The following is a 25,797-nucleotide window of genomic DNA, read 5'->3' as shown; positions in this document are numbered from 1 at the left end:
TTCTGTATGATTTTGATTGACAGCTTTATAGACTGCAAGGAAATTGGTTGTAGTTACAATACAGCTGGCCTGTTCGGAGTAATGAAAAAGGGCATGTGGCCTTGAGCTTGCTGCACTGATGGTGAGAGTGGGAGAGTGCCCTGTCAACTGCATGGGTGGCAGCTATTTATTCCCACTACTCCACAGTCATGAGTAAAATTTTTAGACTACAGGATCTGCGTGCCGCTTACTACCAAAGCCCATTGATCAAAATACGACTCAATCTTATGAACTGCCACATATGCCATCTTTGTCGTTTTGATGCAAATACGAGTCGGTTCTCTTGTGGCTCAAACTCAGCCTGAACCTTTAGGAGTCTGGAGAACTCACTGACCCTGGATCTGTGGTTTGAGCCAGGCCAGTAGGCATGTCATTATCTTTTAAAGCCAATAAAGGCACTCTACTCTGCTGTGTGTTGCCCAAACAGGGCAAAGAGGAAGGCTGACATCTTACAAATGACAGGGTGCGTTTGGAAAGCTGGGTGGCAGGATGTTTTCTGTCATGTTTTGAACTTTTCTAACTGGATTTGAAGTTTTTAGAGACAGATGCAGGTGTTTTGTATGTGATTTATAATCTGGCAGATGACAGATAACAGTGCCTAACTTGTTAGAAAAAGTACTAAAAACTTAAAGTTGACCATTCCATGGTGTTTGTGGCTGATACGGTTCATTAGGTTCTTATGTCCTTTAGGTCCCCATAACCAGTCCTCCCTCTATAAATGTGAGACCCCAGGTCACAGCATAAGCAAACCCCCTCCAATGCCCTGCCTTACCCTTTAGCCCCCTCACCTCTATCCTATGCACCAGCGCACACAGACTTGGATTTCCATCAGAGGTAGAACTTCACATAATGCAAAGAGTCCTTTATTTTACCTAACAGGACCCAAGCTGTTAATGAGTAAACGTTTCTTCTACGTGTGGCCAAATAAAAGGTTAAAAAGGGGAGAGAAGATGAAGGGAGAAGGTAATCAAAAGCTTCTTTTTCTCACTAATGGGCTCTCTGCCCAGATTGTGACAATGGAGTGGAAACATACAGTACAACAAAGATTTTTTCCCCTTATCCTCTTCTCATTCATCTCTGTTTTTATTTTCCTTGCCTTCTTATCTTAAAAATACACTTTTCTGGGGAGTCATACAAAAAGAAACCATTAATTCCTCTGTTCCAGGCCTTCTTTTCTCTCCATCTCTTGCTCCTACCCCGAAAGGCTTGTCCATCATCACCTGCCGGCAGAGTTAAATCCTTTGGGTGTATACTCTCAGCTACATGAATGATTGCTCTGTTGACATGACTGCATGGGACACACACAAACACACACAAGCACTCCTGCAAGATCTGGGGACAGATTTACACATGCTTTAAAAAAGCGAGGTTTGAGAATAAATCTGCAGAAAAGATTGTATGGTGTGTTGATGTGATTATAGATCCAGACAGATATGGTTTTACCCGAGAGTCCAAACAAACACTTTAGAAAACATTCAACTTCAGATCCACCAACAAAGCCTGTGCAAATGAAGAAAAGGGTCAAAATATATATTTCTTTCGCATGAAGAGGGTTGTATGAAGTGATAAAGGTAAGGTATGTGGGATAAAGGGATAAAATAAAGGGTCAAGGGATGTAGGTATAAAGATAAAGGTTTAGGAATGGACAAATGAGGAGATGAGACTAAGGCAGAGCAATGGAGGGATGAGGGAGAGAGTTGAGGGATTGAAGTATTCAGGGATGTGGGTTAGGGTCAAGGGATGGGGGAAAAGGGATGTGAGAAAGTGTAGAGGGATGTAGGGATGAGGGTAAAATCAGTTAATCAAATGGGGAAGAATAAAGTCATCTTTACTGTAAGGTAAATGGGGGTATGACAGGATAAGAGGCACGAAGGGTTAGGGTGAAGTGATGGTGGAATGAAGGAATGTGGTTGAAGGTCCCGGGACGGACGGATGAAGCAATGTGGTTAAGAGTAAGGGAAAGTGGGGTTAAGGGTTGAGGGCAAGAGTAGCAGGGTGGATGGATGAAGACATGAGGGTTAGGGTCAAGGAAAGTGGGGATTAAAGAATGAAGGTAATGGTCCAGGATGTAGTTATTAGGGTAAAGGTCAACAGATAGATGGATGCTTGGAAGACAGGGTCAAGGGGTGTTCATCCCTTGCTTGTGAACATAATGTCTTAGGAATGCTTTGTGTTTTTAATCAGACTTAGGCCAGCCACATACTAGATGATTTTTTTAATCTGAAAAGATTTTAAAACCGTGAGAGACCACAGACTTCAGGTCGGTTTCCCAAGATTTTTCATCTTTGATCCTCTGAACGGACACACTAGATGACTCAGCCAGACTGTCAGATCACTGGAGACCAAACACCTGCCGACCTGCCTACGACCTCGTGTGATCATGTGACTTCAGAAAAATAAACAAAACACGGATGTCTGTCAATACCGTCTTGCTGTCTCTCCACAACAGGCTGTCCTGGCATGCGTGACAGGTACAGCAACAATCATATAACAGGGGAAAGACTCAAGAGGAAATCCTTGATGGATCTAAGATGCAGTTGTCTTCATGGCTGTGAGCAGTGAAAGTACATGATTCGTCTGGTGAAGCTACCCGGTGTGCTCGCTCTCATTGGTTGTTGTGGGTACTCCGTCAGCGGCACTATGACCTTGAATCGTAAATATCAAACGTGTTTGATATTTACGATTCAGGGTTTGGGAGGCTACGACGCGATTTTGAGCAGTAAATGAATCGTGTTGACACCACACACATGCAGACTACTCGGACAAATAATCATTTGCGATGAAGCTCCAGTCAGTATACGCACCCACGATCGTCAGAGGAGTCAAATCTTGGCTAAAATCGGGCTTAAAATCCTGTAGTGTGTGGCCGGTATCAAATGTCCTCTCTGAATCAGGGATGACCTTGTAATATTTAGAAGTTCATAGGTCAAAGATTAGTCTTATTGAGCTTCATGCTCATCCCTTGCTTTTGTTTTATCCTGTCAGTAGTCTCATGGTGGGTGGTTTTGAGTGGGTGGTAGTGCTGGTGTTCAGTCCCACCCAGGGATCAGTTTGACTTGGCTGGCTATTTTGTCTCCCAAAGAGGGACTGCGCTCTTCCTACAAAACTGATCCAGAAGAATTTGAGTTCTAAATCCCCAGTGGCCAGTCTTACATAAGCTGTGTTAAAGTCTTGTTCCTCAGACTGGTGTATATAAAAAACAGGCTTTTTGAGAATGATGTGAGAAATATGCTCGGTATCTGACATATTGGAGCGACGCACGGTTGTCAGGGGCCAAATTCTGGGTGTAAATCTGTGTTGGTTTATTTGGAGCTCCAAGAACTGTCTTTCTTCACTTCCCCTACCTCTCTTCTCTTTGTCACTCATATTTTTTGTGTCTGAAATGGATTAAAGAAAAATTCCAGCCCTCTAAGTTGGATTAAAGTGGTTGGTATAGATGGATTGTGAAAATATAATTAGTGGAAGATGTTGATCAGATTAAAGCCTTAGTAGTTTGTGTTTTTCATGCTAATAATAAAATTACACATTATATGATTGGGAGTGATTTAATCCAAAGTGACTTGCAAGAAGCCAACTGGATAAAACTCAAACATGACAAAAACCTTGGAACCTCATCAAATATGTGAAAGTGATCCAAGTTCTTTAAATAGAAATAAAAAAGGAAGGCTCAGAGGGGTGTGTTTGTTTGCTTTGCAGTCCAAGGTACACTCCAAACAAGTATGTTTGTAACACAAGAATTTAGCATGTGCCCTAAACATGAACTCTTGATCCAGTACATCCAACATGATTTCAGTGAGAGGTAGCAGGATCCCTTGTGTAGTGAGGGAATATCAAGCGGAGGGGCTGGCTGGCTGGGGTTCTAGGTGTTGCCAGGTCCTGAATGTAATTTTTTTTACATTACAACATGCAAATAGCTATGTCTTGCAGTAAAATAACACTGAGCTCTAAACATGGCAGAAAACCACTGTCAGAGTTTTCCAATGATGGAGCCTGATTGTGGATAAAACTCATTCCAAGGCTGGTCAGTAGAAGTGTAAAAACATCTTAGCTGCTGAGAAAAGCTTTCAACGTGGCTTTCTGCTTTTGTTTTAATAAAGAAATGTGGACCACTTCTGATAAAAATGCCAATACACTATAGCTTCACCCAAGCTAATCGCTACACACTATTGTATGTACCAGCTTACAGTGCAACTAAACATCACCCATAATGATGGCTATCTCATGCCAAAGCAGGTCGTGGGAGTGGCATGAAAAGCTTTCAGTGCTGTTCTTTGCTCTTGCATCGATAAAGTAACGTGGTTAGGTTCTGATTAAACTGTTGCTGCATCTGAGCTGATTGCTACACCAGGGGCAGTCATTGCTATCAGCTTCTAGTACAACTAAACCCCAACCATAGCTACTGCCTCATTCTCCTCAAATGATTGTACAGATCTGTTTTCAGAGCTGGCAAAATTGTTTCAGACTGAAGCTTTGCAAGATGGATTTGCCTGATGGCAGAAATGGAGTCAAGACAATCCATCGGCTCTGCAAGGTTACTTTTTATTGGCATCTTTGTAAATACTGTAGTGTAATTACCATTAACTCTCAGATGATATACATTTTTCACTCTAACTGGATGGGTTTGTTGGCATTAAACTGTTTTGCAGTCAATCTCATAGAGAGGGAGACAATATTTCCCCAAATACATGACAGCCTTACCGCACAGAAATGCTATTTGCTCTGCAGTGCATTCAAGGGCACATGTAGCAATTTGCTTTGTGAATCAGATGCTGTATTTTTGTCTAATTTAGAGGTTGCAAAGGCTATGCAATCCTTTAGTGAATTAGACCCTTAGACTGTCTTGTTCAGATGATAAACACCACTCTTTCACTTATAATTGCATTCCAAAGAGGACGCATAACATTTTGGATTCTGACTGTTTTTTCAGAGCCAAACACTTTTTTATTCATGCATATCATTAGTGCTGTCTTTCAAAGCTTTTCTTGAACTTACTTTCTTAGACACTACTTACTACAACTCTCCAGGAATCGTGAAAGAGGCAGAGAGAGTAGAGGAGAGAGCTGAAAAAAAAAAAGCAGCTCTGAGGTCCAAAACAGAGACGGAACCGCATCCAATTCTTGAAAACAGATGACATGATTCAGTATGCATTCAACAGCATTCAAAGGCTTCTGCTGCGAGTGGTCCAAAGGCAGAGCCAAAGATCGTATCTCTCTCATAGTCTGAAGCAGAGAGCATATTTGCCAAGATTATTATTACTATTGGCTGTTGTTGCTGCATTCAGACAACAATCTAAATGTATTGCCGATGTGCTGTGATTTGTAGTATTTTTCTCCAAATTTCACAACTTCATAATTCTTCTATGCGATGAAGATTGAGACCACCCCAATCGGGCTTGAAATCTTAGCTCTGAGAAATGGTGTAAGACAGGGGTAAATGAGGCAGATTGAAAGAGAAAGTGAATAAGAGAGAATAAAGTCAGAGGTGTAATCAAGTCACAGGGAAGGGGAAGAAAAAAATTAGGAGTAAAGACGGACGGAAAATGGAGGGAGGAAGAGAGTGAAAAGGGGGTTGCAGGATGGTTGATGGTGGATGGGAGTAGCCGTATGAGAGTAATTATAATGACTGATGTTGTTTACTCCCATTTCCACTCGCATCATTTATTCTGTGGAGGTGGAAAACCCACCCACTCTTTCTTTGCGTTACAGATGAGTGCTACGGAGTGGTGCCAAACCGTGTCATAATCTCTCCTCTTCCGCTGAAACTGGAAGTACTTATCCTGCCCTTCTTTACTTTCATTGTAGACCTCTTTTTGTCCTTACTTTTCACTTGTCCTTATCTGTCTCCATCCCTACTCCCTCTTTCCGTTCTTTTGTTTTCATTACCGCCGTGTGTGACTGCAGCGATTGGCTGAGCACATGTAAGATGTTAGCATGATGTACAGCCGTTTACACTAAGGTTGACAAACTAGGGTTGGACGCTGTCATCCTTTCTTCCTTTTCGTTTAATGTAGACCTGGTGGCGTGCATGCACACACCACCCAGCTCTTTGTTTAAACTGTGCTGTTTGTCTCCCCCAGAAAACATGCAACAATGTATGGAAACAGATGTGTCATCTGAAAATGCAGAGAGAGAGAGAGATAGAGTGAAAGCCACGGCTAAATATTTTCATCTGTGTCTGGGAGTGTTGAGCGAATACACGATTCTGCAAATCCAAACAAAACTGGAGCACATGATTTCACATGTCTAACACTTTGTCCTTAAGAGGAGGGTTTTAGACTGTGGGTCGTAAAAGAAATAAAAGTGGTACGAATGACGAAAGTACAGTAAAGTTCAGGAGGGTCTTTCCTCGTTGGTGATGGTAAACACTTTGGAATTTGCTAATGATCTGCCCATTCACAAAGAGGAGAGGAGAGATATTTTTTTTCTTCCATCTGTGCTTATTGATTCTGGCACCATGACAGATGCCTAATGAGAAACAGGGCTGGAAGAGAGCTCTGAGGACCCCAGAGGGAGGCTCAGTCTGAATCAACACGCAGACACATGCTCAGAAAATATACACACACAGATAGGAGCACACACATTCAGGCCTGATGTGAATGCACAGGGATGAGCTTATTCACAGACACAGAGGATGATAGAAGAGGTGTCAATGATAATCCCAAACACTCACCTCCTCTGTCTGGATGGAGAAAGGATTTTTTCAAATGTTAATACCATTTCAAGATAAAGCACTTCTGTCTTTTTTAACTTGGGTTTGCTAATTCACTAAGATGTAAAACTCAACGCGTGTGGAGACAAAGAGATTTAGGGTATGTGTGTCCAGACAGCGCTCTTTGCACTGGCAGCACCTTGGTGTCAGAGCGCTTCTCACCAGCCTTAATTCTTGCCAAGTTGGAATTGTTGACTTCTTCTTTCCTCTGTAGATTCCATACTATGTTCATTTTTAAAGCCTATAAATACCTATAAATAAATAATATAATGAACGTGGTTTAATAGACAACTGTGTCTGGAAGGTCTACTCACTAGTTTATCAGTATTCCTGGCTACCATTGCACCATGAAGACAAAAGAACACTCCAAGCAACTTACAGAAAAGAATCAGTCAGGGGATGGATACAAAAAAATTCCAAGGCACTGAACATTTCCTGGAGTACAGTTAAATCTTTCAGCAAGAAATAGAAATAGAAGGAATTTGGGATGTGTAAATCTGCCTAGATCAGGCTGTCCTCACAAACCGAGTGACTGTGTAAGAAGGAGACTAGTGAGAGAGGCCACCAAGACACCTGACTTTGAAAACTCACATTAAATCTCAATTACATTTTGCTAAAAGGCTTATGGGAGATTCCATGGTCAAGATAAAGAAAGTCATTTGGTCTGATGAGACCGAAATGGTGATTTTTTTGCAAAGCATACAGCAAAAAGTACACAGAAATGGTTTAGAGACAACTAAGTGAATGTTCTGGAGTGGCCAAGCCAAGACCTCAATCCAAAAGAGAATTCACGGCTGGTTTTGAAAAGGGCTGTTCACACCCGATCCCATGCGTTCTAGCAGAGCTTGAACAGTTTTGCAAAGAAGAATGAAGAAAAACTGAGACCAGATTAAGATCTATCCACACAGACTCAGTGCTGTGATTGCAGCCAAAGGTGCATCTGCTAAATACTGAGCAGCACTGTGGCTCTTTCTTTCATTTCTTGATCCGTGTCACATTTTTATTGAATTTTCAGATATCTGATTCCTTGCTGATGAGCTGCTGCAAACTTGTGGGTCTGTAAACCAATCTTCTGACACACATACAGACACACAAAAATGCACTTTAAACTTAGAGGCCTGATTGGAGTGGAAGTTGTCGGTGTAGGATTTGAGAGCAGGAAGTGTGTAATTATCATCGACAGAGGGGCAGATAGATGGATGTGTGTGTGTTTAACACTCCCCCTCAATTTCCCTGCAATCTACTGGACTAATAGAAAGCAGGTGTCTGTGCATATGTCTCTGTTGTGCATACTATTGCATGTATGTGTGTATACGTAGGTTTCTATGCGATACAGAGTGCCATAGTAAAAACATATACAGTTCCAGCATTGGTATGTTGGACCAGGCGATGAATGAGAGACAGAGATCGGGGTTATGTTGGATGCTGACACATGTGAAAATCTCTGGAGTTAAAGGAAGACAGAAATGATCCTTAAATATCTAGATTTTTAATCATAAACTGTGTCAATTTACTGCTATAAATGAGAAGTCTGACCGAAAAAGTACTCAGAGCTCAAGAAAATAAATAACATATTTATGCATTAATATTTTAACTCGGTTACTTTTTAGATATATCTGGCAATAACAATTAGAAGTTGAAACTTGCATGTAACCACTAGAGTTTGATTGGAAATGATTCTCATTCACACATGCACGATACATCTGAAACTGGTGCCCTATTTGTAATCACACAGATGCATGTGTGATTACAAACAGCTGACCGTTGTTAAGGCGTATACATACAAGAATAAACTGATTTTCAGCCCCATTTCATGTTATCTGTCAGTCTTTTTCTAATTGTACGTAAATGTATCGGTTGACTCTACATGGACTTTTTCTCACCAGTCCAGTAAGAAAGACATGGTGATTTGATGTGTAAATGCAGCTGCTAAACGTTGGGAAAATCCATTGCCAGTGAGGGAGACAGAGCGTCTTTCATTGACACTGTAAATAAACCCAAATACATGTAGCACTAATATGAAAGCAGAAAAACTGTCTTTGACTGTCAGTCTTGGATGTCTTGTTGACATTACAACCACAGTGTCTTTGTCAGGGGGGAGCGGTAGTCATATTTCCTTAAAAAAGCTGTTTTACTTTTTTCCCTGTTAATTCACAGATCATGGCAGGTAGTCGTGCTATCTATACTTATCTTTACTGAAAAAGTATCTTTATTAAAAACACACTAACGCTGAGGTATGACTACATGTTTTGGCACAATTATCAGTCTTACAGTCTTGGGTTTCAGAACCCATCAACCCCAAAAGCAATTGACTTACAACAGGGGTTCTCAAACTTTTCAGCCGGCGACCCTAAAAATAAAGGTCCCCAAGACCAGGGACCCCTTCTATACCTGATGGTGGTTGGAGCATAGTTGAACACAGCCATGCAAATTCAAGAATAGTTGTTTGCAGACTTAATTTTTAAGGATTTTTTTAAACATTACTTTGATTTCAGCATAAATCTCAACAAATGGCCATATTCTTAGTTTACCAAAAAAGGGATATTCAACATATTTTGGGGTTTTTTTTGGAGGGCATCTGGCAACCCCCTCTCAGTTTCTTGCAACCCCCACATTGAGAAATACTGCTATAGTGTGTCAAAGTGAACAGCAATCAAAGCCACTTTTTGTTTGATTTTTTTTTTTCGCGTTCTCTAACGTGTTCTTTCACATCAGTGAAGTTAACCAATGAGAGCACAAAGCACTTTGCAAGTTCAAAAGTCTTAAATGTAAACAAACAAAATGGCAAACTGAATTGAAGAAGTTGGTTTTGTGAGATGGAACTATAAGCTCCCTTTTACATACGAAGAAATATCAGTGTATTTTTAAATGGTACAATCACCACTGCACCAAAATTTATGCGTGTCTACTGGAGACAGTAAAAAATGAATCCTCTAGAGTTCTCTTTCTCGCTAAAACAGAAATCCATAACTCCATTGTTTCTGCTCCATCTGTGCTCCACCCAGCTGTTCTGTTGTAGCTGACTGTTGCTGAGGCCAGGCAAGCTAACATCATATGTATGTTTATGGTTTCTAACAACTCACACAATATTGAGCAATACATATTTAGACAGTTTGTGCAAAGCTACATCTTTTTTCCTAATTGGTTGAGTTGTGCTGCTATGGCTTGAACTGTGAACTGCTCAACACTGCCCCACTATTACTGGTGTTATTTAGACATTTGCTCTGTATTAAGCTCCAAGAGAACATGCTGAAATGTGGACCAAATGTACGTAGAGTATAGACAGAAGCTCTGTCTGTGTACGCCTTTTGAATGTAGAGCATAAATTACCCTTACCTCCAGTTTCCAAATACTCCGTCTCGCGAAGTGCACTGCAGAGCAAATCGCTAGTCAATCTTTGCAAGTCCACTGCTAGTCCACTCGTTTGGGGCATCCCAGAAGCTCCACTCTGACTAAGATACGTGGCAGGTCTATTTCCAGCGCCTGTTGCTGCCAACCCATGTTAATCCACGTAGAGCAGATCTATCCAAACAGCCAGAAAAATGTACAAAGCATACGGTCAATTTCAAAGTACATCATAATGCAAGGACTTCTGCTCGTAAATTACCACTATCAATATTACGTCTCATCCTGTGGTACTGACTCCCAAAAACCAAAGATCCTTAAACCATAAATCCTTTGTAGCCAACATAAACCGTTCAATGTCCTCACTCACCCATGGGAGAAGCAAAAAAAATCATGGCATCTTGTGCAAAGAGTGACAAATCAACCTCAGAAAAGCAAAATAATGTTTGCATACTATTCCTGCGTGAAAATGTAGTTCTCCTGTGATCTCAACTCTCAACTGCTCAGGGCTGCGTGGCACTGAGGTTGCTGGCCATAGACCAGTGCAAAGTGCTGCACACCCAGAACATGGCAATGGCGGAGTATGTGGATTTTTTGGGTAAGAAAGCAAAATGACCACCACAGATTAAAGTAAATGTTGGAGCAACTGCCGTTAGCATTAGCATCAAGCTAGAGTAAACACATCCTCACATTTGGATGGACAAATGAAGTAGGCAGTAAATAAATGTTTCCCAGGTGTCATCATCACATCAGTCATGCTGATTGGTCATGCACCACTGTGTTGTCTGTCATGTCTCATGGTCAAGACATTTGCACAATTGTATTGGTCTAATTGTCTAATGTAAGATCATAGAAGAAAATCATATAATATATCATATAATCATCATATAAGAAAAAAAGAGCTGCAGTCTGACCTTGTTTAAACACATGTGCAGATAGAATCTGTCATGTACCACATGTAAAATAGCCCTTTATTATTTCAAAAGAATCAGTGTTTTCCTGTTAGTTTTTATAGATGTGACAGTGAAGTTCACAGTAAATAGTTTGTGTGTGGGGGTGTGTGTGTGCATGCCGGTGTGTACAAGCTTATGCATGCAGTGCTGTTTCACATTGGTCACAGAACCTCTCTCCCTTTCTCAGCCAATCCCCAGCTTCCTCTCAGAGCAATAAAGAAGCATGCTTTAAAAATGCCTGGAATCGTCATAAAAAGTGTGTCCCTGTGACTGCGTGTGTTTTTACATGAAAGAGAAAGAAGTTCATACTCGTCAACATAATTATAAAGTGTTTCATTTATATGAAACTATCAGAACAATGAGGGAGCTCCTGATGTGAGAGAGAAATATAAAAGGGGTTATGTAAGGTAAGATCTGCTCCTCGAGGCAGGATTTCACACTCATCTTCTGTGACTGCTCACACCAGACATTATAAAGCATTTGAGACATGATTTCCTTTTAAGGCGCCTCTGTATTGCATTTTTATTTTCTACTTACGATTGTTTTTTCTGAGTCATTTTAGTTGAACGTGATGACCCAGTGGAGCTCTGGGGAAGGAGCTGCGATGTTTGAGTAAAGGAAAAATGCAGACAGCAGATGACTCACAGAACACTTCACAAACAAGGAGTTACATAGGACCTAATATAAAACAAACATATGCTCTCAGAATCAGATATACTGTCTGTGAGTCATTTACAAGAAGCTATTAAGAAAGAATCAAAATTAATATTTATAGCTGATTATGTGAGGTGTTCTCCAGAGCTACAAAGCACAGAGTTATGTAGTTTTCATAAGCAAGATTTTGTAGTCTGTTCTGCCTGAAACAGGTGTCAATTAGACCAAGGATGGTTTCACATTAGAGACCCAGGCCTGGCTTTGGGTCCACTTGACTTGGTCCAGTGTGGTTCATTTGATCGGTGTGGACACAAGTAGAGAGTTGTGTCTGCTGTGGTGACTTCTGGGGCAAGCTGCCCTAATGTGTAGCTACCGCTGTAGCTGCTACTAACAGCTAAAGCTAACAACAGTAAACAGCTTTTGAAACAAGAGCAGAGTTGGATTGGATCTCACGAATATATCTCATTAATGATTCAATGCCATCCACACATCCCTGTGAGCCACGGGGCTCACGGCTTTGCCGCTTACCTGACAGGTATAAAACATTTTGGATGGAGCTGATCTAAAACAACTAGTTACCCTTAGCCTGGGTCAACAAACGCAGTTTTCTCCACACTATAGCTAGATTTAGTGTTGTGGCCAAGACTGCACTATCAGAAACCAGGACATGTCTGAGACCAGAGTGTACCGAGGCCAAGACAAGACCAAGACCATTAAAATTAATTTTAAAAATCATTCCAAAGTTGAACAGAAAAAGAGCACTCTCTCTTCAGTTTTAATTTGCTTGTAAATAAATTTAAAATAAAAAACAGTGTTAGCACATCTGTTTTCACAGCACCACAATGCAAAAAAATCTTAAATCATAAAAACTTGTTCAACTAATAAAAAAATAAATCCTCGTATGTATTAAAAGCCACTTAAATGATCTGAAAATTAGATGTTTATCTAGATTTATTAGGTGATTGAGGCCTCAAATAAGTAGCTTTAAGAGGCATTTCTGACAGCTTGCAGCTGTTTTAAGTCAAATGACAACCTTCATTAATCAGAAAGAGTTCATTAATGATGCCAAAGAATAGCAAATCAGTGGTGGTCGCAACCAGTCTTGATGGCAAATCCCAAATCTGGCCAGTCCAAGACTGAGACAAGACCGAGTAAAAATGCACTTGAGTTTGAGACAAGACCAAGACATACAAAACGTGATCTCACAGCTAAAACCATTTTCGAGTACTACAACGCTTGCTAGATTAAACGCTACACTGAAGCCCCAATAGTCCTTCTTGCTATAAACATTTAATACTCTTTGACAGAGACCCCAGGAACACGGTTAAAATACTGTAAATAACTGTTTTCACTGAGCTACTGAAAACAGTACAAGAGAGTGTGTCCACCCACAACACAGTGCTTGAGGAAATGAGTTGTTCCATGTCAGTCCAAAAATAAAGGATGAACAAAATACCTCGTATCACACCTGTTTTCAGAATGTTACGGGATGGAATTAATAAGTCACTAAATTGCATCAGCATGGGACTTTTGAAATGAAACTTGTTATTGCTGTAAGGAAAAAAATGAAGTGGAACTGCCGAAACAGTTCAAAACATTTCACACCAAGCTCGATACCAGAGAGTCTGTAGTGATGGGAATTACGGCTCTTTTCAGTGATCTGGGTCATTTGGTTTGGCTCAAGAAGAGCTGTCTCATTTATCTCCAAAATGGGAGCTGCTAGTTTGACTTCATTTGACCTGCCAAATTTAGCTATGTCATAACATATGGTTGATATTTGTGCTGGACTTTTACTTCAACTGTGCTCAGTTCTTTCTAAAACGATGAAAATGTCATGAAATTATTTTTTAAAACACACTGTTTCCCTATAATACATTGTGGGTCAGATGATGATGATCTGCTCACTGGTTAGGCTGTATGACACACCTGATATTTATCCTTTATGTAACATCATTAAGCACGAGCCCTTAGTGCATGGTGGACCTGCACAACATATAAGAATAATGATAGTAATAGTAAGTATGTCAGGATCAAATGGAGGGTGAAGTGCTAGGTGTAGTTTCTTTGTCAGTAAGAGTTGTACAATTATGAAAACTATCATGTTATTTTAATTTAATGTTGTTTCAATGCATTATGATTCTTTAATTTGTTGTCAAAAAGTAAGTGTGAAAACAGAGTCAAGGGAGACAGGTAAGAAAAACAAAATTCCTCATTGAAACTGTATTTGATCAAGCCAAAGAGACATCATAGTGATTAAAGGCAGGAAAGGGCAGATTTTAACATATTTAAGAAATTGTGAGAATTTTCCTCTCATTGATAACCATGGACTTAACCTGGAGGGGTTGCCCGGCAGTACTGAGTAGAAAATACCTCTTCTTTAATGTCTCTACATTGATTTTTTTTTCTCTATAAAAGACAAACTGCTGTCTTCTGCTTGAGATTTAATCCAATAAAGCGACAGGTTTTATGGAAGTTTTACTAAGGCTATTAAAATGGGATACATTTAAAACAACAGTCTCATAGTGTTGTAAGAGAATACAGTATCCCTGTCATGATAAATCAACAAACTCAAAGGACTCCCAGTCCTAAACTACATGTGTTATCTATTACACACTTTTGTTTGTCAGACAACTGCCATTTCTAATTAAGTCTTTTGATATAGAGCTGAAGGAAGACCAGGACACAATTAGATTATGAGTGCATTTCAGAAAATTCCTTTCATCCATCTGACATCACAAATAAGAAGCTTTGTCAGTGACCATGCCAAAATAAATCTGACTGGATTATTATCCCTATTAATAATTTTAGGACAGACAGAAATAATAAGAGGGAGACACAAACCCAATTATCCTGTACCCTAAACTACAACTATGACCTACCTGGTGGTGATATGCCCCCGAAAAGTATAAAGTGTACCTCTACAACGGTGGATCCAAGCCACACAGTGGAACAAGGTCACTGTGAGTCACTTCAGTCTAGGTTCAAGTGTTGTTTTGTGCCACATTTGCCAAAAACACGTCAATAAATCCTGAAATGTTTGACTCAAAATAATTGTGTTTACAGCAACTTTGACCTGTGACCCCCAGATTCTGATCAGTTCATCTTTGAATCAAAGCGGATATTTTTGTTAAGCTTGAGGACGTTCTTCAGAGCATTCTTGTGATATCACCTGCACAAAGAAGGGATGAACATGAGAGCCACTAACCTTGACCTTTGACCTCCAAAATCTAATCAGGTTATCTCTTAGTCAGAATGCTCATTTGTGCCAAGTTTGAAGAACATCCGTCTCATAAAACCTCCTTTCTGGCCTGGCAACACTGTTGTGTGGAGGTGGGATGAAGTGGATTACGGTCCGCCTGGGAAGTGGTGAAAATTTGAGTCAGTCTGTGCTTCAAATACAATAACAAACCTGTGTGGTAAAGACATTATAAGGCATATGCATTTACAGCAACTAAATCCTGTTCTGATCCTTTCATGTAGAAAAAAAGGCTATATTGAATATACAAAAGATCAAACATAGAATCACAATGCTTACAGCTACTATTTTCCACAGTTGTAGATACACAAACGATTTACACCATTAAACAAAGGATCATTGGTGTATTCAGTGCACTCAGACAAGCGCCAGGTCACACAGGGCCACAGTGGCAGAATCCGGGTGGTAATAGCTTTGGTCTGGACCAGAACAGGTAATAGGATTGGTCTGGATCAGAACTGGCAAATTTGTCAGCAGCTGTGTTGCTCCTGCTGTCTGTGAGCCCGGGATAAACTCCAGAGCCTGATACCCAAGCTCTCCACCAGGCTCCATCTCTCTCTGGCCAAACCACAAGGTCAAAAAACACAAATACTTCAAAAATGATCCATCACAGACTGAGTTTCCCTCCAAAATCTATTTAAAAAACTTTTTATGGCTGTGTACTTTTGTCATTGCATGGGGCAAAAGTTGAACTTATACATTTCAACAGCTTATTCATCATCAGTTTGGCCAGAAAGTGACATTTATGCTTTTATCAACAGATAGAAGCACCTTTGAAGCTTCTCTGGGGAGATTTTACTTGATTGTTACTCTCTGGAATTAATGCTAATGCCTTTACACAACCTAAAAAAGCTAATAAATTTGTCAGGAAGAAAACTGATTAATAATGAAGCATTTTTTTAGGCCTAAAGCTACAATTTTCACAAATTTGAACATTTCTTTTTTAAATGAAGAGCACTGAGAACATACAGTAATCTTACCAGACTCAAATATGACTCTGCTAGCGTCAACAGCCTGTTGTTTCCAGACTGTTTGCATGTGGGGCATGTGTATTCATATCCAGCTGTTTCCATGATGTCTATAGACAACTATCTTACAATGTCATTTAGCAGATGCTTTTGTCCTGAGTGACGCACATCGGGGACAGGTGTTCCTGGCATTAAGGACTTTGCCTAAGGGCCAACACCGGAAACTCATCGTACCCTGACAGGGATTTGATCCCACAATCTGTAACAAAGTCAGCAATATAAACTACTGAGATATTCAGCCGCTACTAGTCTAGGGCTGTATCTCATCAGCCTCACGATACAGTCTATATCATGATAAATGTTGATTCTGGATATTAAACATGACGTAATGAACATGCAGCTGTACTTTATTGTAGATGATAACAGAGAGATGATAGATTCAATGTTCTTACACTTTAAAATGGGTTAAACTCAGATCCTTAGAGATTCAAGTAAATTAAAATATTCTATTTAGAACTACTTAGCTATTAATGAATGCAAATACAGAAATATTTCATTTTTAAAACTTAAAATATCCTTCACCATTGACCCTCTTGCTGTTGTTTTTCATACTTTTCGTACAGTATTCTGGTTTCACTTACAGTACTAGAAGGTCACTTGAATTTTATGAATGGGTATTTTCTTTATGTCTGCAAAAATGGCACCACAGTTTCCGTAATGAAGCTAGGATAAAAAGTGTTAGTCACTCATTAAGTGTTTTTACAAATAAAATATAAAGTGCTGCTCATGATCGCCTTATCAGAAGTTGAGGGAAATTTTGAGTTTACAGCGTCTTTCAGTGCTGGTTGGGATGACACAGCTTAGCCTGGTAAGCCTAGCTGATGTTGCTAATTGCTAATTAGCCTGGTGTTGTAGATTGGTGTTTCTGCAGTGCTTTACCTTATTACAGCTTGCAGGACTCATGTACAAATCTTGACTTCTAGTGTTTGAAGAAACAAATATTCAATTATCTTTGCTTTTAGTCCACTGACTGTGTGATGTTTGTGTGTGGGTTGAACTCAGGTGCGGAGACGGAAGCAGTTTTAACAGTTTATTTGTGAGGATAAGTGCACCAGGGAAGGGGATTCCAAGAGTCCAGGAGGGAGTGAGGGAGTGCTGGAGCTGGCTGTGGTGAATTGAGCAGGAGGCACTGGAAAAAAGGAGGAGAGGCACGTTAGCGACAATATAGACAAAATGCAAACACTAGAGATCACTGGAATTATCCAAAAAGCACAAAGAACTTCTCTGAAGGATCACGAGAAGGAGCCTGGAGACGACGTTTACCGTGAGGTAATGTAGACAAGACTCAGGCGCTGTAGAGAGCTGCAGCCAGTCTTAAATAGCAGGTGTGATTAGAGGATTCGCTGCAGGTGTGCCTCTCCACAGCACCAGGGGGGCAGGGTGAACGCCTCAGGAGAAACAGAGTCAAGTTAGCAGCCAGCAACCAGCTCCGGAAACCGGAAGTACCACAAAGTAAAATATTCAATACAAAATAAACACCACAGACTGTAAATAAACACTATTATTTTGGTTACCAGTAAGCACCAACTTATTTTGGTGAGTGAGGCTTGCACTGCATCATGCAGATCTATGACTGCCACCATCTTCTGACTTCTTGTTAACTGCACCATGGGGAATATATACGTGAAACTGCCATAACAGCCTTTACAACCATATCAATTCTTTATTGGCAAGATGCACATGACAAAATAGTGGAGTATCAAGTTTTTGGGCACAGGCCTACTATAGACCATGGCTAAATGGCAGTGGAATTTGTTATAGTTATGTTGATATAAGTTTGTAAAGTTGCAAAGTTACAAAGCCAACTTAAATATAAAGAGACAACTTACTGATGTAAAATGGATGTATTTATTTATGAAAACCTGAGACATAACTTGGGTAATACATCTAACTGCACCAACTAAACTTGCCAGACATTACTTTCACTCTCCTTTTCTCTTCATAGCTGCATCTGTCACCATTTCTCCTGTTGCATAGCCTCAGCTATTGTATTGAATAGTAATGAGATGAGCTAACTGGCTTCTTTTTAGCTGAGGGCTGGTGTATGAACTACTGTTATAAAGACCAGCCTGCAACTAAAGTTACACAGTTCTAAAAGCAGGCAATCAGGGCTCTCAGTGAAAATGGGAGAGATGCCATTCCCCTTGTTGAAAGTGATTACACTGTTTGATTGACTTTTATATAGCTATTTAAAGGTTGAATTTTGATGCTTTAAGATGAATTCTCAGCAGTAATGCTGATTAAACAAATATATTTGAGTATAAAACGCGGCGCTTCTTGATTTAAAGTCAAAGTTAAGTGTCAGTTTGACGAGTCCATATTTTGGCTCATTTTAAAGTAAAATACAGTTACTTGAGATTGAACTAATGGCTTGCTGGTACATTTTTCCAGATGGCAATTTGAACTTGCTGGCTGTGATTAGGCATGCACTTTAAGCATTTACACATACACACAGGCATATGGATGAGTTGCTGCCCCACTGTGTGACAAACCGTCTCTTGGCTCTGTAATAATCATAGAGTAGCAGTACAGCAAAACATGCATGGTTGACACTGAATTTCTCCTTGTATATATGTGTGCCCACTCAAGATACACGCATAGCCTCAAGGACAAACTTCTATGTGCATAGACACACACAAAAACATCAGTGTGTGGGTTTCCACTTTGGGCATCAAACCTCTCTCAAGTTTTTGCTGTGGTTTTTCTTTCCTTCTCTCTCATTTTTTTTTCCAGCTTTGCCAGGGACCTTGCTCCAAACCCCATATGCTGATGTTTTTACAAGACTGAGACACACTCACTGATGCACACAGACAGCACCATACACGTGGAGACACCTAGCCCTGGTTGACCTAAATGTTGGGGAAGGCAGGCAGCTCAGGTGGAGCTGATAGTGATCCTGGGCTAGTACCTAATGGTTTAAACTGCTACCTTGACCAGGTGTTCATTGATAAAGATGCTAACATTACTGCTTTCATTCAATGTCATAAATGAAAATAAAAAAGTACATAATTACTCAAAACTGGGTGTCAAATGAGCCAAATAGTCTTTGAAAACTAGAGACTTTTTTTAAGCCATGTGGTGAAATAAGCCTTAAAGGGATTTTTTAAAAATCTGTTTCTTCTTTAAAAAATTTTTTACAAAGAGTTTCCATGTTCCTTTTTTGAAACAGGCCACAAGCATCAAAAATGAGAAAAGAGGCCAAAAGACACACTAACATAGACTATGTGCACACACCTGTGTACACACCTACTCCCACAAACCCATACCCATGCATCCAAAGGCCTGGACTTTCCTACCACAGAAATTCTGATCTCTAATGTTGAGCCACTAGACCACTTTAAACACATTCCCCATCTTACAGACTGCTGTAACATTCAGTGTGCACACATACACATACCATGGCTTGTACATGTATATTGAGCAGCATTCAAGTGGCGAAGGCACGCATTAACAGCCACCACCACATCTGACCACGCTCAGGCACATGCACAAGAAGGAACAGACACAAACTGAGTCTGCAGTGCACATTTAACGTGCATATAATCTCTTTCTCATGCAGGCACGTATGCCCACAAGCACACACTCATGCACAAACTCACACATATGACGTTACGTATGTTTAAACAACCGTTTCCTGGTGCACTGTGTGCTCGGCCGCTCTGGGTCTGGCTGGAGCCTCTGGGTGATTTGTCAGATTGAGCCATGCAGGCCGAGAACCCCTCAAAGTTTGCTTTGGGTTCCAGAGGGACACACTGCGGACCCCTGAATTCCTGGCCAAGGTATGCACTCTGTTTCACCCTCTGGACCTTCGCCTCTGAAAATGTGTGACATGCACACATGTACACACTGATGAGAACATAAGCATATGCAGAGAGAAGTGTACATTTGCAAAAAGTGGTCTCACTCACACATTACTCACACACCTTTAGTTTTTACAGCATGGTCTTTGTTCCAGGCATTTCCTAAGTCCTTTTAACCCTTGAACCACTAATTAGATGGTGACAGGTTTCTTTAAAAACCACAAGGCAAGCTGGATAGGTCAAACTGAATATGTAAAAACGAAACCCATGATTGTATTAATCCTTAGAAACTCTGGTGACATGTTTTGAGTCAGTCCTTTTTATGTCTATGTCTTTGTCAACTGTGCTGTTACCTTTCTTGGCCAGGACACTCTTGTAAATGAGATTCTAAATCTCAGTGAGGATTTCCTAGTTAAACAAATTCAAATGAATAAAAATAAAAGTAAACCACTGACATACCTTGTAATCTTTGTATGGATCAGTTGATTGAAAACATTCTTTCTGGGTACATTTCAAAATTAACATTTCTTGCATAGTCTCTAGTTTGGCTTACATCATTACAGGTGTTTGTACAACTATAGTAGGCAAAGTAGTGTCTGGGGCCTATAGAGCTCCAAGATATAGTAATTAGGCTTCAGATGTACATAACAGTTGAGGTATACACCCAAAATAAATTGTAGGGATTATGACGTGTGTTCCCCTGACCCTAACAGCAAGGTCTAAGCCCCTCAAAAAGCAGAAATAAGCCTTTACAATTTTAGTAAGGTTGAGACACATTGAGACACATTGAAATAATAATAATCAATAATAATTGATGTAACGCTGTGTGGTATAACGTCCATGCATAAATAAATAAATGTGTATATTTATGAATATAGATGCTATAGACATGTTAACTAGTTTGAAGTGGCGAGTTTAGTTTTAATGCCCTTTTAAGGGGTAATGAGCAAGTACTGCTGGGAATTTGGGTATTTGTAATGCAGACTTAGGTATGTTCTTTAGTTCTTCGATTTCATTACCATATAAACGATGCTTGATATATATTTTGTTCTCTGGCAATGGTTGCTTATTTATTTATCATTTACACCAGATCACCGGATTACCACAGTAACAACTGTTCTTCCTGGGGTCCACCTGTGGAGAAGGGCCTCAAATGGGTCTTTAAGTCCTCCATATTACTACTTAAGGTGATTAAACTTAATGGTCACTTTTGGGGCTAATGTTTGTTGTTTTAACACATCAAAGAAATGTGTTTACATAAAATCATTTCTATTTGGTAAAACATATTCTTTAATTGATCAATAGACTACACTGTTTGATCATTCATTTTGGAAAACAACAAACAAACACGTGTTAAGTGTTCTGTCATCTATTGGGGAAAAACATTAGTGATGTGACATTTGTTTTAGTGTTAAGTTCTTTTGAATTTTGTGTTAAACTGATTGCATTTCATCTCAAAAAATACATTGTGTGCTATTAATTATTATCTTACACTGAATGGAAACTCTATTTTTTCTGTCATGATTTAATTTCAATATTTCTATCTGGTCATTTAATATCTGTTTTAACATTTTTTATATCTTGTGTATAAAGCAAAAAGGTAAAAAAAAAGAGAAGTTTAACCCTCGGATCCTAGTATGCCCATTTTGAGGACATTCATCATTTTTATCATCATTATTTTGAGTCGATAGTCACATTTTTATAGATTGAGGCATCAAATTTGGCCAAAGTTATTATTTTTCTTCATATAATAAAAAATGTTGCCCATAGAACTCTATTGACGCCAAATAGCTCCTTCCATCCTTGTTTGTCCAAAATCTGGACAATAGACTTCCATTAAAAACACGTTTTTTGACTGTGTGTCCATGGCATCAAAACAACATACAGCAACCTTTTCTATGCAGTCACTCGATCACCAGGGCTCTAAATTTCACCATTCTACAGTGATCCAGCGGATGGTGCCAGCGCACCATTTTAACCCCTTCGGCAATGCGCATGCAGGACTTCTTCCATGGACTCAGAGTGTTTGAAGCGCTATTTCATCCACTAAACATCATCAGAATTAAATGAAACGATTCGTGCCACTAGATATATATTTCTGAGAGTAGGCTACATGTGTAAGGAAGTTTGTGTGCTCCTACGTGTGTGCTCGGGTGCGAATCTGCATCTACATTTACAACCGGACATGCCGTAAGTGGAGTGTTTATAGTCGAAAATGCTGCTTCTGAGTTCTGCAGTCTGGGACTAAGAAAGGGGGACATTTGGACAATTTAAACTTTGCCCTCATTTTATAGCAAGTGGATGGACATGCATGAGGATGCACAGGTCCTTTCGAAGAGAATAGGAGAGAACATATCATATCTCAAATATGCAGTAAATGTATACAATATCTGTGCACAATGAGCATCATTGCGGTCGTATTTTGGTTAGAGGTGGAAATGTACATGTTCATGATTCATATCCTACATATCATCTGATTTTTTATGCCTGTACATAAAATAAACCTAACATGAACGAATACATTCACTTGCATATGATGTGGTAGAGGAGGAGGCTCGAGAAAAGGATGGTAAAACTGGCGTGTTTTTCACTCTGATAGACTCATCTGTTTAGCATGGATGTTATCTCACTGAATCCAAGTCATAGGCATAGTGTACAGTAACTGGCATAAAAAGAGTGTAACATTGATTTTTTTTTTTTTTTTTTTTTTTTTTAGTGGTCAGGGTTGAAGTTGTTGAAGAGATCTGAAGCAGTGAAAGTAAAAAAATGTTGAAAAATGATATTGACATACAAGGACAGATGGAACTTAAGAAAGGAATTTGGCACTACAGAAAAAATTTCAATGCATCAAAATCAATTTCACTACTCATCACTGACCTGGCCCAGACTGTATTTATTGAAAAAAAGTTTTTTTAACCGAGATCATTTTTTGTGGGAAATATGTTTTTGTTTTTTTGTTTTTTTTTGGGGGGGGGGTTACCATAAAAAAAATAACAGTGACATGGTGTACAATAAGTGGAATAAAAAGAGTGTAACATTGATTTTTTTTTAGTGGTCAGGGTTGAAGTTGTTGAAGAGATTTGAAGCAGTGAAAGTAAAGAAAATGTTGAAAAATGATTATTTTATTAACAGTTTATTGTATGTCCAGAGTATGGACATACAATGACAGATGGAACCAAAGAAAGGAATTTGGCACTACAAAAAAAATTCAATGCATCAAAATCAATTTCACTACTCATCACTGACATGATCCAGACTGTATTTATTGAATTTTTTTTTTTTATCTAGATCATTTTATGTGGGAAATATGTTTGTGTGTGTGTGTGTGTGGAGGTGTGGGGGGGTGTGTGTGTGTGTGTGTGTGTGTGTGTGTGTGTTTTTTTTTACCATAAAAAATAACAGTGACATGGTGTACAATAACTGTCATAAAAAGTGTGTAAAATTGATTTTTTTTTTTTGTTCGTTTGTTTTTGGTTTTTTGTTGTTTTGTTCTGTTTTGTTTTTTTGTTTTTGTTTTTGTTTTTGTTTTAGTGATCAGGGTTGAAGTTGTTGAAGAGATTTGAGGCAGTGAAAGTAAAAACAAAATGTTGAAAAATGATTATTTTATTAACACTTATCTGCATGTCCAATTTCTGGACATACTGACCTCAACCATGCTTAAAATTGCAAGGGAGCGAGGGTTAACTACAGCCCATATTATCGTTATTTCCTCCCCCTACTGCCATTCACACAGCAAGATGACTCAATTTCCCAGCAGGCGTTGCGAGGAGAACGGGAGTAGATGACGCACTGTGAGCCAATCGTCTTCTTTCATACGCGGAACTGGAAGAGAAGAGGGAATTTCAGTTTGTTTACTTCGCGAGATGAAAAGTTTGTCTTCTTGTCAGAACACATACCAAATGAATGTCTTTTGCATATTTCTGTCCGGTGAAGGTTTAAGTTTGATGTCTCCACGTCTTGAAAACACGTAAGTCTGCATTTAAAGCTTCTGTAGGGAAAATTCATACGGCGTGAAGATAGTTAACATGCTAACGAGCTAATAACTGAATTACCGATAGCTAGGAATAGGAGTTTACTAGTGATGTGTCGTGGAGTCGTAATGTCAGTGTCAGACACTTGTAAGTTTTATTACACGGGTATTTAATGCCTTAAAAATCAACTTACACATTTTCTCGACGTTGAGGCTACCTGTAGAGTGAATGAAATACTGGCATCCTGTGGTCTAGTTGAGTAGTTACACCTAAACATATTACAAAGGTAATTAGGTATACCAAGCAAACTCAGGTAAATACGGTATGTTAACTTCTGATGGCATCAATGAGGAGAAAGCTGCGTCTCTGTATTTTTTTATTTCACGATGATAAAAATGTGTGCAACAATTCAGCAACCACCAACCGTTATTTTCATTAGGTATTTATTTTTGTTTGCTGTATCTGTATGATTTTCTACTCACGGAAACCATTTGCTATTAAAACCACATCATGTAATGGCTATTCGGGCTTCATATACACTACAGTATATAATTATACAACACATAGGATTTATTTGATTTCTTCAATCTTCACTTTGCCCGTTATTTGTTCGGTTCTGATGTTATGTCTATTTCAGTGTTATAACATTAAAAGAAAGTGAAGTGAGAGAAATGCAGTCAAAAATGAAAATTTCCAGCAGTTATTTTTTCAGGGTACAAAATGAAACATACTGGACATTTTCAGATCAAAACTTGGGCTTGGGGTTGCTGTATTGTACCACTACACAGTGGATATCTCAGTTTGCTGATTTATTAGCCCGCTTGGATGTCCTTAACCTTCAAATTTGGAAGCAGGGATGAGCCACATTGATAAACCAGCCAAAATGGGATTAGTTGATCTACAGAAAATTAGACTATTCAAATCAAATATTTTGAAAATCTTCCTCCAGTATGGCCATTTTCTAACCATGAGAGCCTTAAATTTCCTGTTTTCACTTCTTGTGCTTGACATTTTTTTTGCCATTTCCAAACACAAAAATATAAATAAACCATTTCAAAAGATATATCGGCACATATTTACAAATTATGCTGTAGGCTACAAGTGCAGATCTAACAGCATAACATTGTCACTAACAAGTAACATAGAGAATAGTCATTGTAATATAAACAAACCCAAATACTAAACCAAAACACCAATATTTTTCCCCCTTTTATGACTTTGACAATGGTCATTATGCACACAGTCTTGCTGACTAGAAAATCAATGTTCATCTGGGTTGAATGAATTTGGTTTTGACAGCTGTTTTGAATTTTAGTATCAAGTGCTTTGAGGTTTAAGTCCCGTTTTAGTCATTTCTACCCTTTATAAGTTTTAGTTTAGTTTTTGTCAACAAGAGCTCAAATTATTTTATTCTATTTTTAGTCCATAAAAACTCCTCACATTTTAGTCTTTACTTTCTGTCCAAAAATTATTCTCTTGCCTAACTCAGGTATAAAATCATGGTAGTGTGTTTTATGCACTCTTCCAAACCTGAGCTCCCTGGTTTCTACAGAATAGCTACAGATGAATAGTATTTTGACAGATTTACCCACAATGGAGAAATATCATGGATTTTGAATGTCTGATGAAAACTACATTACATTTTTGAGTAGTTTCAGTCATCTTTACAAAAACTAATTTTACTTTTTGTCAGTTTAAGTCATCAAAGATCTGTTTTTGGCCTGTCTTAGTCTAGTCTTCCTCATGGAAAAAGGGTAGTGAACAAACATTTTTAGTCAGTTTTAGCCGACAAAATTAACAAAATTTATGATTCATTTAAAAAGGTAAATTTTAGAGATGCTTGATATGGGTTTTTGCTGATATCTGATAAGTCAGTATTTACAAATTAATCTAAGCTGATAACATTATCGATGCTATTACTAGTATAAAAATACAGTTCAGACTTAAAACTGAAACCCCTAAAGCACACTTTAAAGTTTAAGGATGACCAAAGAAACATACTTTTGTCCTTCGGAATAAATGTAGATGATGTAGGTTTATTGG

The 25,797-nt window shown here is 39.0% G+C and overlaps 1 protein-coding gene across 4 annotated transcripts in view; it reads left to right on the top strand.

The window, feature by feature from the left end:
• Positions 1-23,610: 23,610 nt before the first annotated feature.
• The window catches only part of fancc (FA complementation group C), a 61,083-nt gene continuing 58,896 nt past the window's right edge, over positions 23,611-25,797 (top strand). For all 4 annotated transcript variants that reach the window (XM_041786527.1, XM_041786526.1, XM_041786523.1 and 1 more), the window contains exon 1: positions 23,611-23,750. The gene's annotated coding sequence lies outside the window, so the exon portion shown is untranslated. The remainder of the gene's footprint in view (positions 23,751-25,797) is intronic.

This window comes from Cheilinus undulatus, linkage group 5 (assembly GCF_018320785.1).
Source record: "Cheilinus undulatus linkage group 5, ASM1832078v1, whole genome shotgun sequence".
NCBI lineage: Eukaryota > Metazoa > Chordata > Actinopteri > Labriformes > Labridae > Cheilinus > Cheilinus undulatus.
The sequence above is the reverse complement of the archived record's forward strand: the minus strand, read 5'-3'. Positions and strand labels throughout refer to the sequence as shown.